This window comes from Rhinolophus sinicus, chromosome 17 (genome assembly GCF_057876585.1).
Source record: "Rhinolophus sinicus isolate RSI-liver-muscle chromosome 17, RSI-T2T, whole genome shotgun sequence".
Classification (NCBI taxonomy): Eukaryota; Metazoa; Chordata; class Mammalia; order Chiroptera; family Rhinolophidae; genus Rhinolophus; species Rhinolophus sinicus.
The window spans coordinates 15,494,976-15,501,466 of NC_142517.1; the positions used below are offsets into that span (position 1 = coordinate 15,494,976).

Here is a 6,491-nt window from a genome sequence, read left to right on the forward strand (position 1 = left end):
CATGTAAGTGGAATCATACAGTATTTGTCTTTCTGTGACTTGCTTATTTCACTTAGTATAATGTCCTTCAGGTTCATCCATGTTGTAGCATGTATCAGAATTTCTTTTTTTTAAGGCTAAATAATAGTCTATTGTATGTATAGACCATATTCTGTTCATCCATTATCTGTCCATGAACACCTGGGTTGCTTCTACCTATTAGCTATTGTGAATAATGCTGCAGTGAACATAGGCAAATATCTCTTTGAGTTTCTGCTTTTAATTCCTTTGGCTATGTACCTAGAAGTGGAATTGCTATATCATATGGTAATTCTATTTTTTGATGTTTTGAGGAACCACCAAACTCTTTTCCATAGCAACAACAACATTTTAGACTTCCACCAAGAGTGCACAGAGGTTTCATTTTCTCCATCCTCATCAACATTATTTATTTTCTGCTTTTTGATGGGTGTGAGATGTTATCTCGTTGTGGTTCTGCTTTGCATTTCCCTAATGATGTTGAGCATCTTTTCATGTGCTTTTTGACCATTTGTATATCTTCTTTGGAGGAATGTCTATTCATAGCTTTTGCCTTTTTTTAATTGGATTATTTGGGGGTGTTCTTGTTGTTGAGTTGTAGGAGTTCTTTATATAGTCTAGATATTAACCTTTTATCAAATACATGCTGTGCAAATATTTTCTCCTATTCCAGGTTGCCTTTTTGCTCTATTGGTTGTGTCCTTTGATGCACAGAAGTTTATAATTTTCATATAGTCCAATTTATCTAATTTTACTTTGGTTGCCTGTGCATTTGGTATCATATCCAAAAAAAATCATTGTCAAATCTAATGCAATTAAGATTTTCCCCTGTTTTCTTGTATGAGTTCTATAGTTCTAAAGTATTACATTTAGTTCTTTGATCTATTTTGAGTTAATTTTTATGTATGGTATAAGGTAAGGATCCAACTTCATTCTTTTGCATAAAGAAGCCTACTTTTCCCAGCATCATTGTTAAGCCCCAATAACCCTTTTGTACTCCTAACTCTGTCACAGTGTCTGCTTCCCACGTAGCCCAAACGGCACATCCTTGAACAAAAGGGAGCAACTGCCAAGATTTTGTATCTATCCTCCCAGTCCTATTTCTCTCTCCTTCTGTCCCTATATCACACAAAAACATACACATTTGTACTGCTGTATGAGTTTTGTTCTTTTTAATGACAACATATATGTGTTTCTGTTTCATTAGATATTTTCAGTACCATCAAGTTTAAAAACTCTGTAGTGATTCCTTGTGTGGCTGTACCATTCTTTACTTAACCAATACATTGTTTTTAATGACCATACAACAAAAGATTGAGTCTTTTTTTTAAATTCTGTTTCCTTTAGAAGATTGACCTACAAAACAATCTGTGTTTTAATTATAGAAAAAGCTTTACTGGTAACTTATTGATGATTGGCTCAATTATTATTCTCATTCTTCCTTTACATTCTTTTATGCAAAAATACATATTTAGCCTTCCACAACTTACGTAAAAATAGAATTTGCTAGGCCTTTCATCTGATGCTCCATGAGACCTAAGAACACACTTCATCCCAGTCTAGTTGTAGCCGATGGGGTTCGAATTCCTTGAGGCATAAGATGCTCTGGGATAGCAAAGTGATTTCATGCCACTATTATTGCATTGGACCTCAAGGCCTACCAATGCTAAGAAGCACACACCCCATTAACCTCCACACTCTCTTGGCCTTGGAAGTCCTAACCCCTGTGTGGGGACAGAAGCAGGAGTGCAGTTTCCAGGCTCTCGCCCTCATATGGAAAGGTGCTCACTTGGATAGTAAATGGCCATCAACTGTGATTGGATGGCCATCAGCTGTGGCTAGTTGGCCGTCAGCTGTAACCAGTGAGCCATTGGCCACTAATATAGTTGCCATGGCTACACTAGCAGAAAAATGGGGGGCTAGCAAGAAGATGGTTGGTGGCTGAGCCTGCAAGCAGTGCAGTGAGGGTTGCGACCAGTGTGGCTCCTGCTTCCTGTGTCTCCAACCCAGCCGCCAGCGAGAATATAGTAGTATGACTCCCCTACCTATGGCTCCGTGGGTGTTCCTTTTTGGCCTCACCATGTCCTGCATTCTTATGTGGGGAGCGGGAGCAGAGACCTCACAGGCCACCCCACACGACACCCAGGAACCTACTGATTCACTGGCTGCGGAAACTCTGAACAATTCCTGTCCCCAGGGTAGGAGCAACTACAGGCCGAGCAAAGCCTTGGACAACAGGAAACCAAGCTCCCCTTTGGCCTCTGGTTGGCTCTGTGACTTCAGCTACAGCACTTAACTACAGCACTTACATGTTCTCAGCCTTGTTTTCCCCATGTCTAAATTAGCAATAGCAATGCGTTCTGCTCAAAGTTGTCATGAGCTTCAAATAAGGTCACATGTGGGAAGTTAATTTATAAATTGAAGGCTTAATATAAATTTCAGTTGTTATTCTTAAAAATTAGAGAGCCTGATGCAATTGTGGAAGTAACTACGTAGTGATTTCAGTGCCCTGGGCTTCTTGGAAAAACAGGAGGGCAGGCAAACCACAATTCTCTCATGTAACAAACAACTTACCACAGCTGGTCATGCTTTTGCCAAGCTGAGCTAAGGTTCCCAAACACTAATTGATTGACAGAATAGGTTTCAGTCCGGTCATCAGCAGCTTTTTACCTCCCACTGAGTATCCTCAGCAACCAGCGCTGGAGATTTTGAGTCCTTAGGCACTCACCAGTGCTCAGAGGGTCTAAGTCGTCCTTACTACAACCACCGTAAACTTTAGGTAAGGTTGGCACAATCCCCTGGGAGAACAAGCAAATGCCAGTAACTCCAGGCCATTTGCCATTGCCAAAGGGTGAAGTCATCCACTCCAATGTGAAGAATGCATACTGCCTCACTCATCCTTGGGAAAAGTTACAGCCTATGTTAAAGTACCAAAGGCCAGAGCCAACCTGGAATTCTACATCTTCCAGAATGCTCAATCTCTAAGGTAAACAATCCATTTTACCTGCACTATCTCCACTCCCTTCCCCACCTGCCCCGACTGCAGTCAAATGCTTCTGAAATCAAGGAACTCCGTCTTATTTAAAGTCTTCACTTTTGAACATACAAATGAGAATGTTCACCATGGTCATTCTATATGATTATAAATGCCTGTGTCCTTACTCTAGTTAAGAAAAGGAGAAGCAGTTTTCTGATTCTGTGTTGAAACACCTGAGAGATTACATTGTGTAATCTTTTAGTCAAGGGGAACTCAAGTTGGAATCAAGGATCCAGCCTGCTTCTAAGGAAAGGATCGAGACTTATGGAAATAGAAAGTCAGTTTGACATTGTTGATAACTCTGGATACAGAACTGTGTCAAACAGGCATCTCAACCCAACTTAAAATCTTCCCGTTTCTCATTTGTTTGTCTTGTTCTTTTGTTGTTTTTGGTTTATATACCACATATCAGTGAAATCACATGGTTCTCTGCTTTTTCTGTCTGACTTGTTTTGCTCAGCATTACTCTCTCAAGATCCATCCATGTTGTCACAAATGTTCCTATATCATCTTTTCTTACTGCCGAATAGTATTCCATTGTGTATATATACCACAACTTCTTTATCCATTCATCTATGGAAGGACATTTTGGTTGTTTCCATGTCTTGGCCACCGTAAACAAAGCTGCAGTGAACATTGGAGCACACATGTCTTTATGGATAAATGTTTTCAGATGTTTTGGGTAGATACCCAGGAGAGGGATTGCTGGGTCATATGGTAATTCTATTCGTAATTTTTTGAGGAACCTCCACGCTGCCTTCCATAACGGCTGACAAATGAGAAACAGAAACTCATAGACACAGACAATAGTTTAGTGGTTGCCAGAGGGTAAGGGGGGCGGGGGGTGCTGGGTGGGAGATGAGGGTAAGGGGGATCGAATATATGGTGATGGAAGGAGAACTGACTCTGGGTGATGAACACACAATGGGATTTATAGATGATGTAATACAGAATTGTACATCTGAAATCTATGTAATTTTACTAACAATTGTCACCCCAATAAATTTAATGAAATAAAATTAAAAAAAAAAAAAATCTTCCCCTGGCAGCACTGAGGGGGAAGGGAGGGGACAGGTACTGCTAATACTACCTTACTGAAAGAAAAAAGTTACTGATGGTGAATTAGAACTAAAGGTCCATTCTCCAAGCTCCTGAGCTTCAGGAAGTACAGAGAGAGGTAAAGAAGGAGGAAAGAAAGAAATAAACCTATTTTATCCTTAAAAAAGTGACAGTATTTGTGTAGGTTGCAAGTCTGAATAAAGCTAAAAAGGATATATAAGTAGCATGTCTCCACTTCTATCTCACAAGCACATTTGAAAAAAGTCAAAAATCTATTTCTGAGGTCTCTCAGTATGTTATTCAAAAATAATCTTTCCAACATTACCCTGGAAGTCCACCCCCGCCCAAGTCACTTCCCAGCCCCTCCTAAAATTCCTCCCATGACCCGCCCTGCTCCGGCGACCATCCCACACCGCCCTTAGGCACCGACACCTCAAACTCCTCATTTTCATCTCCACTGCCGGCTTCCAGATGGGGCCAGCTTCCTTCACACCAAGTAGATTCCTTTTGATAAGTTGAGCAATGAGCCTGATGTCATCACATAAAAAGGCTATATTTCTGTTCTTACCTTACTTGTGCTCGTTGTGATATTTTCCATCACTGCCCGTCTCCTCTATCGGGCATCCTTCGCCTCCGCGTCTGGGCTATCTCTGTCTCCTAGCTTTGGTTCTACGTCTACTTCTGTTCCTTTTCAGACTCCTTTTGCAGGTTTCCTTCTCGTAATGTACTAAATGTTTGGGTTTCCATGGCTCTATCCGAAGCCCTCTGTTCTTCTAATTAGCCTACCAAGCATCCCTGGGCCAGCTTATGCCTGCTCACCTGCCGCTGATTACCCTCTGGCTCACAGCCCTACTGGCTTTCAAGGCTGTATATCCAACTGCGCATGTCCTACAGGCCCCGCCTACTCAACACATCTGAGCGCTTTCAAGCCTCATCTTACATTGCTGTGAATGGCCCTACCTTCCCCCTGGTTACCATGGATTAAAAAGCCCAACAGACATTCTACCTAAATACTCTCCTTTTACTTGCTCGTCAATATCCAGTTAATCACCAGGCTATAAATTCTATCTCCTTCATTTGTCTCAAAATCATCTTTTCCCTCAGTCTCCAGTGGTGGTGTTTTAGTTCATACTCTTATGATTTCACTCCAGGCTCACTCCATACTAACTGATCTCCCTGCATCTACTGTGCCACCCTCCCCCTTTAACCTATCTCTGGTCACAGCTATGAAAATAGTGATTAAGAATTTAAGGATTCTGAGTTACAGGGCTGAGAATTTTAATCACAGACTAGTCATAGTCCTATGGGAAAGATTCTCTAAATTTCTGTTTCCTTAACTCTAGAATGAACTTAATAACACTTTTTTTTAAAGGTTTGTTAGAAGAATTAAATGAGATGCTATGTTATTAACCTCTTAATCTCTCAAACTAGTAAGCATTTCCTGACACATAAAAAATTCTCAATAATTAAAGAAACGCTTCATTTATTAATGCCATCTCACTACAACAAAAATATGATTCATTATTTTACATCCCTGATTATAATCCTAAAATTACTTTCCAGAGCACCTAGAATATGTTCACACGTGTTTTCGTTTCTGTGAACTTCACATGGTGGCTTCTGCCTACCTTTGCTTCATCTTCTTAGTCACCCTCATATGCCATCTCTTCCATAGACACATGGGACGTTGTACTTTTCAAAACACACCCTATTTTATCTTCAGCATCTCCACACTATTGTCACGTTTATCTAGAATGCCTTTCTCCATTTTATCAGCTAGAAGATTCCTATTGATTTTTTAAAACTCTTATAAAAATCTCAAAATCTCCTGGGAAATGCCCTCTTTCCCCACAGTCTCCTTTCGAGGCTCCTCCATGTGCGTGGGAACAACACTCCACGTGCACCTACATCTGACTGTAACAACAGCAAAGCTGTTATCATCTCACTCTATCTGTGCTTCTTAGCTCCACTGCCTCCCAATGTCCCTCAAGTCCAGTACCATAAACATAATTTTTTTTTAAAAAATCAATACCCAGAGTCAGTTCTCTTTCCATCACCATATATTAGATCTGGGTAGTGAACACACAATGTGATGTGTAGATGATGTATTACAGAATTGTATACCTGAAATCTATGTAACTTTATTAACAGTTGTCACCCCAATAAACTTTAATTTAAAAAAATCCATAGGAATTTTGTCTATGTCTTCACCTCTTCATATTCCTGGCACTTAGTAAGTGCTCAATACAAGTAGATAAAAGGAAGAAAGGAAGAAGGGATAGAGCAAACAGAAAGTTAAGAATGACTGGAGCAAAGAAGTAAAAGCAAAGCTATTTCTTACTTTGTTCAAGTCCCAGTGATATGAGACAGACACCTC

General features: G+C 40.3%; 1 long non-coding RNA gene across 2 annotated transcripts in view; it reads right to left on the reverse strand.

Annotated features, from left to right (window-relative positions):
• LOC141570173 (uncharacterized) overlaps positions 1-5,328 on the reverse strand; it is a 403,207-nt gene extending 397,879 nt beyond the window's left edge. For both annotated transcript variants that reach the window (XR_012494127.2, XR_012494126.2), the window contains exon 1: positions 4,683-5,328. This is a non-coding gene — a long non-coding RNA (uncharacterized LOC141570173). The remainder of the gene's footprint in view (positions 1-4,682) is intronic.
• Positions 5,329-6,491: the final 1,163 nt, after the last annotated feature.